Consider the following 10,733-nt stretch of genomic DNA (forward strand, 5'->3'; position numbering starts at 1 on the left):
CAGAGGCAGTCAGATCTCTGACCAGCCAGCCTGGTCTACACAGGGAGTTCAGGACAGCTACAGCTACACAGAGAAACCCAGTGTTGAAAAACCAAAAAGGAAGACAGGTGGGGGTGGGGGAGTGGGGGAGTGTTCAGAGGCAGACGCCACTGGTATTTCTGACACATTACTTGTATTAATTGAACTAAGTTTAAGGGGGAAAATGTCAAAGGTAGCCAGGTGTTCTGACCCACATCTGTGGTCCCAGCACTGGGGAAGCTAAGTTAGGAGGACCTTGAGTTAGAGGCCACCTAGGCTATGGGATGAAACCTTGTCTCAAAAAGAGGGGTTAGGAAGACTGTGGGGCAAAAGAGAGAAAGAAAACATCTGGCTGAGCTCAATAAAACAGGGTGACTCTATACAGTCCAATAATTCTTTTCCTTTACCCTCATAGAGGTAACACACAGTTAACGAAGGCAGGGAGCATGTCAGCATTTCATTCCTACTGGGACAATTCTGAGTGAAGGCAATGCTGATAAAGTGGCATCGAACCGACAAATTTACAGCAGAACTTCCCAAGACAAACCCTATTACACATCCACACTTATCCCAGCTAACCCTCATACCATTTCCCAGAGACTACTCCCCTCAACCATCCAGCCAGCTTACTTACATGCCTTCTTTCCTCACTTGCTTGCTTGCTTCTGTGTGTGTGTGTGTGTGTGTGTGTGTGTGTGTGTGTGTGTGTGTGTGCTTGTGTGCGGATGTGGAGGTCAGAGGTTGATGCTGGAGTGGTTCCCAATCACTCACTACCTTCTTTGTTGAGACAGAGTCTCTTACTGTTCCAGGAGCTCACAGACTGAGGTAGACTTGGGTAACAAGTCCCAAGAATCCTCCTGTCTCTGGGATTACTGGTGCTAGGGACTGAACTGAAGTCCTCTGTCTTGAAAAGCAAACACTTTATTTTCTGAGCCATCTTCCTCCTTCCTATTTCTGGCATTTCTTTTTTATCTACCTCTATATTTTCAAAGATTATTTTTCTATTGCTTTTCTTGACTTTTTCCATTTTATAAATTACATATCATTTTTTTGCCATATAATGACATTTTGTATCTTCTTTCTTACACCATTTCCCTCCCTTTAATCTCAATATTACAATATATATTCATATAAATCTGTTTCATGGTTGAACCACAAAATTTATATTTTCTTTCTAGTGTAACTATTCATTTCCTCTGAAGTTAATAAGTAACTCACAGGCTGGCCTGGTGGCTCATACCTTTAATCCCAGCACTGGGGAGGCAGAGGCAGACAGACCTGTGTGAATTTGAGTCCAGCCTAGTCTACAGAACAAGTTCCAGGATAGCCAAGAGAAACCCTGTCTCACAAAACAAAAACAAAATTATTAACTCATATTTTGTTGTTTTTTTTTTCTATTTTCTGTGGCCATCCACTTACTCATCCCCAAACTCCCAACACTATAAAACTATTTCAAATACTACAGGTCCTACACTGTGCTGGAAATAACCCTTTTGCCCTTAGCTGCCTTGTTCCAAACTGGGTTAGGCTGCATTGCAGAGCTGCTAACCAGGAACCAGGATCTTTCTGTGCTCCATGGGATTTTTTTTTTTTTTTTTTGTCCCTGCTCCCTGTTTTGAAGGATCCCTTTTTTCTTTATGTCTTAGATGTATTTGCTTCTTTCACTTCCTTGTGTACAGGGACCACGTCTGGTTCCACAGAGGCTATTCAGGAAGCCGACACAGAGGCAAACTCTGGAGAAGTTACAGGTCCAGTGGCCCACGGGTTTAACCCCAGCAGTTGGAACACAGAGGCTAGAGACAGGTGGATCTCCAGGTTTATGGCTAGTCTGGTCTACCGAGCAAATGCCTGGTCAGCCAGGGATACACAGTCTCTATCTTAAAAAACAAACAAGCAAACATACAAACAAAAGTCTGTTTTCTCTTTCCTCACTTTTCTTAGAAGGAACTAATAGTTAATATTTTACCCTAATTTCCCTATCATATCTTTTTTTACTCTTTACCTGAGCCAACAAGCAGTTAGGAAACACATCTTTTCTCTAGATTATATATGCATACTTTTTTTCTTGAACCACTTAAGAGTTAGCTGAGATTCCTCTCATGTTTAAACTATATTGTTACTACTAAGTATAGAATCTTAAATTGGCAATCATTTCCCCTACCCCACCAAAAAATTTAAAAACACTGATCTGCAGTTGTTTCTGTTGGAAAGCTGGTACGATTTTGATTGCTGCCTTTAAGGTGATATGGCTCTCCTGTAGCCTAGGCTGACCCCCAACTTACTATGTACACGACCTTGAACTTCTGATCTTTCTATCTCCCATGTGCTAGTACACCTGGGACATGCCCTTTCTGTTCTTTTTGTGTGATCACCCTGAAAATGTTAATTATAGCATTTTCCCCTAAGGTGTCTTTTATCTTTGCACTCTCTTGGAGTTGGTTTCCTCTCCACAGGGGCTTGCTTGTTTGTTGCATTTTGGTTTTGTGAGACAGGGTCTCACTCTGTACCCTGGCTGACCTGGAGCTTGCTATGCGACCCTGAATTTGCTGTGTGACCTTGAATTTGTGGGAATCATCCTGCCAAAGAGTCCCTGACTCCTAAGGGATGGGACCACAAGTTTGGGCCAGTTGTGATCATTTTTTATTTGTTTATTTTGGGTTTTGTTTCTCCCATTAGATATTTGTTTTAATGTTTTAGAGCATCTTGGTTCTCTGTTCACAGATTCATAAATATGAAATGCCAAACAACTCATTGGCAATTAATTTTCTGAGAGTGGGTGGGGTCCCTGTGGGGTGAGAAGCAAAGCTGAGCCACCTCACATTCTTCAATCTGTTTGCTTTCCCCAAAGAATTCTATCTAGGGTGTTCAAAAATGGTCACCAACAGTCTGGGACTGAAAGGAAGAGGTGGGACACAACAAGTGTCAGCAATTTGATTTGTACTTAGTACTTTGGATTCCTATAGGATGTGTTAGGGTTTCTATTGCTGCGATGAAACACAGTGACCAAAAGAGCAAGTTGGAGAGGAAATGGGTTATTAGATTTATATACTTCCACATCACAGTCTACCTTCAAAGGAAGTCAGGGCAGGAAGCTAGAGGCAGGAGCTGATACAGAGGCCATGGAAGAACTCCACTTACTGGCTTGCTCTAAATGGCTTGCCAATCCTGCTTATAGAATCAAGGACCACCAGCCCAGGGGTGGTCTATCACCCACAATGGGCTGGACCCTTTTTCACCAATCATTAATTAAGAAAATAACCTACAGGCTTGTGTATAGCCCCATCTTATGGAGGCATTTTCTTTTTTTTTTTTTTTTTTTTTTATAAAGATTTATTTATTTCATTTATATGAGTACACTGTAGCTGTCTTCAGACACACCAGAAGAGGGCATCAAATCTCATTACAGAGGGTTGTGAGCCACCATGTGGTTGCTGGGATTTGAACTCAGGACCTCTGGAAGAGCAGTCAGTGCTCTTAACCACTGAGCCATCTCTCCAGCCCCCCCCCCCTTTTTTTTTTTAAATGTTCGTTTTATTTGTTTGTTTGGGGTTTTTGTTTGTTTTTTAAAGATTTATTTATTTATTATATATGAGTACACTGTTGCTGTCTTCAGACACACCATTAGAGGGCATCAGATTTCATTACAGATGGTTGTGAGCCACCATGTGGTTGCTGGGAATTGAACTCAGGACCTCTGGAAGAGCAGTCAGTGCTCTTAACCCCTGAGCCATCTCTCCAGCCCATGGAGGCATTTTCTTAATTGAGGTTCCCTCCTCTGAGATGACTTTAGCTTGTGTCAAATTGACATAAAGCTATTCGGAAGAGGGTGCCTCAGGGATAAGTTATCCTTATAGGAATGAGTTATCATCAGCTATGAGCTATGAGATAGCCCTAGTGCTTCCAAGTCCACAGTCAGTCTGTTTATTTCAGAGGATAAACATCACATCTTTGATTGAAGATCAAAAGATTCTATTATTTTAATTCATCGTTTTGGTTGAAGAAGGCAAGTGTCTGGCTGCACATAGCCCAAAGCAGTTAAGTTAATATTGTCAAGTTCTAAATCACCTAAGAGACTCTGAGTGTGTGTGTTGGGGCAGGACGCTAGATTAGGTTAATTGGCATAGCACAACTCACTCCAAATACCACTGGGCTGGGGTCCTAGGCTGAATAGAAAGAGGGACATGAGCTGCACCATCTACCTCTCTCTGCTTCCTGGTGGCGTAGAGATGAGATCCGCTGCTGTGGACTGTACCTTCGAGCTGTGAGCCACAACAAATCTGTTCTTCCTGAAGTTGTTTTGTTGGCCATTTTGTCCTAACAATGAGAAAAGTAAACAGTGCATCCAGTTCACAAGGCTTGGAGCAAACCCCTGGTTTTCAGCCCCACACGCCACCTTGAGTTTTCAAAGTGTTGTGCTCCCAAATTCATAACTTTACTTGGGTTCTGTGACATCAACTAAGTGATGTGGCAGAGGGCCCACCATGCTATTGTCTCTTCCTAGGAGCCTAGACAGACTGTAGTTTGTGCCCCTTCTGGCTATTAGGTTGGGTAAGTGACTGAATTGTGGCCAGTGAGAGAGAGAGTAGAGGGTTGTGCATTCCATTCAGGTCTGCCCCTCATTGGCATCTCCATCCCTCTCCAGACCCCATGTCCAGGAAAGAGACCACTCCATGTGGAGACCAGAGGTCACTGTGAAAGAATCACTTCTCTACTTCTACCATGGGCTCCTGGGGATCGAACTCAGGTCATCAGGCTTGGTGGAAAGTGCCTTTACCTGCTGACCCAATGTGACGGCCCATGCAGCTTTTTTTGTGGAAGAGTTGTTTTATTTTCTATTATTTTAATTCACTTTGTAGTTAAGACACAATCAATTTCGGAGAGTCAGTGATGCAAGGATGGGGTTCATAGAGGATAGAAGAAAATTCTGTTAGTGCATAGATGCAATTCCAGGAGGCAGAGGCAGGAATGCAGCTGTGAATCTGAGGCCAGCTTTGCTATATACTGAGAACATGCTTCAAGACATAAGATTAAAAAAAAAAATTCCCAACACAATTTTGCCTTCTAGGGGAGATATGGAACATGACAGACAGAGACCTGAGCTCTCCTTAGATTGTCTGGCAACACAGATTTAACATGGACAAAGGAATAATTTTAAGTCTGTATCTAGCCTATAGGCCAGACCACCAGCATATTTACTGTTTCTCACTTCTGGGGTATGCATGTGTATGTGTAGACCCCGTAGAGTCATGTGGTAAGGAAGTATTCTTCTGCTCAGCTACATTCCCCTTTGGGAATGTAAATTACTTAAGAATAGGAAACCTCAACTGAGGAACTGCCTCTATCAGGTTGGTCTGTGCACATACCTACGGGGAATTTTCTTGATTAACAATTAATGTGGATAGGTCCAGCCCACTATGGGTATTGCCACCCTGAGCAGGTGGTCTTAGCTTGTGTAAGAAAGCAAACTGAGCAAGCCAGTAAGCAGCACTCCTCCAAGGTCTGGGCTTCAGTTCCTGCCTCCCTCAAGGGTGGACTGTAATCTGCAATTCAAATAAACCCTTCCTTTCCAAAGCTACACCTTTTGCCCCGTGTTTACCACAGCAACAGGAAAAGGAACTAAGGCCAGCATAAATGTTAATTTAGTTAGTAACAAATACTAAATAGAATGGGAGCCCTTCATGTAGCAAAACTACCCGGCAACAGGTTGTCCTGAGAGATCTTTGCTAAGAAAACCTCTGTCATGGTACCAGGCAAAGGGTACATATGAACCCCTGTAATCCACTCACCTGCATTTCCCCACCAAATCACCTTCTGAGTGAAGTCCTCTGACAGTTAAACAAACTGAAGATTTTGTTCTTGATAGGAAATCTCATGATGTAGCCCAGAGTTACCTCTGACTTAACAGTCTTCTTGCCTTGACCTCCCACATGCTGTGCTGAGACTTCAGGCATGTACCACTCTAACTAGCTGATTTATGTTTGAAAGCTTACCATTAGACAGTGTATAGTTATATGTACCGTTGATTTCAATGCAACATTTATAGTCACTGAAAAAGACAGTTTAGATTGGGCCCTTAGGCAAGTAGCTTACCTATTACTGTTTATTGTTACTGTGAAAAAACAACCCAGCAGGCTCAGTGCACCTCCTCCAGGTACGGATTCTGCTGTGACCAGAAGTGTCTGCCCTGTCCTTGCCATGTAGCAATGACCTTGTCGACTGTCTAATGTCATGGTACTAGTACCGAGTTACTTTCCTAGTACATTGAAGCCAGGCGCTGAAGGAAAAAGAGTCTGTAACTGAGTCAGCCTGAGTAAAGGTGTAAAGAGAAGTCTTGAGTGAATTTCTCAGACCCATACAAGTGGCAAAGCCTTCCTTTGGGTGAGGTTCAGAGGGATAGCAAAGCCTTCCTTTGGTCCTAGTCCAAATGCTGCCAGGGTGTGCAAATACTAGTGTGTACCAAGAATTGACCAGTTTGTAGAAAAACTGGCAACTGCAGCCTTCCTTCTCTAGGATTGTTACAACCTAAAACTGCTCTGCTTCAGAGAACTCCTACCTAAGACGAGCCAACTCCTCCTCTTTCCAGAGCCAACTCTTTCTCTTTCCACTGAACTCCACAAACACACAAGACCAGGGTTGTTGTGTAGCTGGTGCTCTCCAGCGGAGCCAGCACAGTCCATGGGAAGGAATGGCAATGCCTTCCTCTGGCTGAGGCTGAGAACCAGCTCCCCTTTCCCCTCCTCAAGTGCCAATCTGGCTAACATGTTTTATAGCTCAGTGATGCTCAACCTTCCTAATGATTCAATCCTTTAATACCCTCATGTTGTGGTGACCCCCAAGCATAAAATTATTTTTGTTGCTACTTCATAGCTATAATTTTGCTACTGTTGCGAATCATATTGTAACTATCTGTTTTTCTGACAGTCTTAGGCAACCTCTGTGAAAGGGTTGTTCAATTACGTTTAATTTTATCAACATTGAAAACTTATATTCATTAAAAATCAAAATAAATCTAAAGCTCATTAACTCTTTTAACAATTTTATTATTATTTAGTATGGTTGTGCCCATAGTGTCTGTGCCACTACATACATATGACAGCCAGACTGCAACTTTACGGAGCTGGTCTTCCCTCTCCACCTTTACACAGGTTCTAGAGATTAAATTCGGGTCATCTGGCTTGCCCAGAGAGTACTTTAACCCCTTGAGCTACCTCACTGACCCTTAAAGATGTTCTTAAGATCACAAGAAACAAGGTACATCAAAGGAGAAAATATTTGCGAAACTTATATCTGAGATATATATCCAAAATATATTCCCTCAAAGCTCAAACAAAGCAAGGAAAAAAAATTAATTGAAAGATTTAAACGGGCTGGAGAGACAGCTTAGTGGTTAAAAGCATGAAGTGCTCTTCTGGAGGATCTGAGTTTGATTCACAGCACCTATTTCTGGGAGCTCGCAACTACCTGTAACTTTAGTTCCAGGGGATCCAACTTCTCTGACCTATATGGGCACCAGCAAACTCATGTGCACATACCTACACACAGATACACATACATCATTTCAAAAAATAAAAATTTCTAGAAGATTTAAAATGATTTAATATATGGTTGGCAAGTAAACATACCAAATTGCTCACATATTTAAACTGTTTAAAATAAAAATAATATATGATAATATAATTATATAATGTAGAATCTCATATTTATAATTATAAAAAATATAATTTATGTATTATTATAATTATATAAGTATATAAAAAGAAATACAATTATATAATTATAGCCTGGTCTACAGAGTGAGTTCCAGGACAGCCAGGGCTACACAGAGAAAACCTGTCTCGAAAAACCAAAAAAAAAAAAAATATATATATATATATTTGTGTGTGTGTGTGTGTGTGTGTGTATACATATATAACTATGTATAGTAATATATAAATAATATATAATTTATAAATATAATTAATGCATAAATATATAAATTTATGTATAATATATAATAACATAAATATATGGTATATATAATAATATATAAAATAAATATATAAATTAATTATATAATGCATTACATATATTATATATAATTATGCATTATATTGCAAATATGTAATTATGCAAATATAGTAATTATATAATGTTACATATATTATATATCATATTATATATGATCGTATTATATATGATCATATTATATATGATCATATTATATATGATACAATTATAACATAATAACTTTATAATAACAATTTAATATTTAATATATTTGAAGACAACCTTTAACCCTCAATGAGCAGACACGATGTATCTACTAGAACAAATGGAACTGGACAGATTGGCCACACCAAATGTTGGTGAGGATATGGAGAAAGCAAGATACCTGTTCTTATTTTGAGTTCCTATTACTGCAACAAAGCACATGCTCAAAAACCAAGTTGGGGAGGAAAGGCTTACACTCCCAGATCATAATCCATCATTGGAGGATATCAGCACAGGAACTCAAGTAGAGCTGGAACCTGGAGGCAGGAGCTGATGTAGAATCCATAGAGGGGTGCTGCTTACAGGCTTGCTCCCCGTGGCTTGTTCTTCCTGTTTTCTTATAGAACTTAGGACCACTAGCCTAGGGTTGGCACCACCCACAATGGGTTGAGCCCTCCCCCATTGATCACTAAATGCCTAACAGCCGGATCTCATAGAGGAACTTCTCAACTGAAACTCCTTCCCCTTTTATGACTCTAACTTGTGTCAAGTTGATACACAAAACTAGCCAGTATACCTGTGAACCTCTTTGACAACATAGGTGATCCAACCAACCTGGAAAACTTGGTTTAAATGCACAATGCATATGAAACACCTATCCACTTCTAGGTGTTTACTCACATTAATTTATACCTGCATAATGACTTATGTATAAATGTTCTCCCAAGCTTTACCTGTAATAGCTGGAAAGTAGAAACAATTTCATTACCCATTAACAGGTGAATAAATGAACTATAGTATATACATAAATATCATATTTTATAATAAAGAAGACTGATATGTATACTGATATATATGTGTGTATGTATGTATATATACTGATACATACACACACATACACACACACACGTACACACACGTGTATGTGTTTCTTTATCCATTCATCCACTAATGGAGACTTGGGCTGATCATAACTTGGCTATTGTAAATAATGCTACATTTGTATAGCTATCTATACTGTAGGTGTGCTTTGATTTCTCCCCACAGGTCCCAGGGATGGTACAGATGGATCTAAGTTCAGGGTTTTTGTTTGTTTCTTTGTTTTTCTTATTTTTAAATGAACTTCTACAATGTTTTCCATAGCAGTAGTACTAGTTGACACTCCCATCAACAATATGTAAGGGTTCCTTCCTGTCGGGCTACATCCTCACCAGCATTTTCACTTTGTTTTATTTTGAAACATGGTTTCTCTACATAGCCTACCCAGTCTTGAACCTGTGGTCCTCCTGCTGTCAGCCTCCTGAGTGGTGGGGTTACAGGCATGTATCAATATGCCCACTCTCCTACTGTCTTATTCTGAGAAGAGCCAACAGCCCATGTGACGAAGAGTTGAGCTCTGACCAGCAACCACAGGGGTGAGTGTGAAATCTCATCCTCCTTTAGCCCCTCTGGTTCCTTACATTGACCACAAATTTAGCTGAAACCTGAAATTCAGGGTTCTGAGAGACTCTAAGTAGAGGTACTCACATCAGTTATGCCTGACCACAACCCCATAAATGGTAGGTGTGCAGGCTGGTTTTTGTTTGTCAACTCCACATAGCCTAGCATCTCCTAGGAAGATATCTTTAAGAGGAATATCTATACCAGTGGTTCTCAACTTTTCTAAGACTATAATCCTTTGATATAGTTTCTCATGTGTGTTGCTCCCCAACCATAAAATGACCACATTGCTACTTCATAGCTATAATTTTGTTACTGTAATGACTTGTAGTGTAAATATATGATATGCAGGATATCTGTATGTGATCCCCAAAAGGATTGAGACCCACATGTTGAGAAACACTAGTCTATACCTTGTTGGTCTGTGGACATGACCCCGAGGGATTGTCTTAGTTGATGATTGACGTAAGAAGACCTAGTCCATTGTAGGTGGCACCATTCCCTAGGCAGGGCGTCCTGGACCATGAAAGAGAGGAGAAAGCTAGATGAAGAAAGTGAAACTGAGTTTATCCTCTCTTTGCTCTTGCTCTTTTGACTGTGGTTGTGATGTGACTGGCTGCTTGAATTCTTGTCTTGACTTCCCCACATAGATGATCATAACCTGGAATTGTAAGGCAAATAAACCCTTTCTCCCCAGACTCTCTTTTTGTCAGGTTATTTGTTACAGCAGCAGAAATGATACTAGAACAGGGGGATCATGCTTGCTGTTTTAACATCGCACATTGCAGGATAATTTGTTATGCAGCAGTAGGTAACTGATACATACAGTAACAACTTTCATTTTCCATACTCAGCTCTGTCACCTCCTCTAGATGCTCTTCCCCCTCTCTTGCTTAAGGTTTTTTTTTTAAAGATTTATTTATTTATTATATATGAATACACTGTAGCTGTCTTCAGACACACCAGAAGAGGGCATCAGATATCATTACAGATGGTTGTGAGCCATCATGTGGTTGCTGGGAATTGAACTCAGGACCTCTGGAAGTGCAGTCAGTGCTCTTAACCACTGAGCCATCTCTCCAGCC

The sequence above is a fragment of the Grammomys surdaster genome, unplaced genomic scaffold, assembly GCF_004785775.1.
Source record: "Grammomys surdaster isolate TR1022 unplaced genomic scaffold, NIH_TR_1.0 133, whole genome shotgun sequence".
NCBI lineage: Eukaryota > Metazoa > Chordata > Mammalia > Rodentia > Muridae > Grammomys > Grammomys surdaster.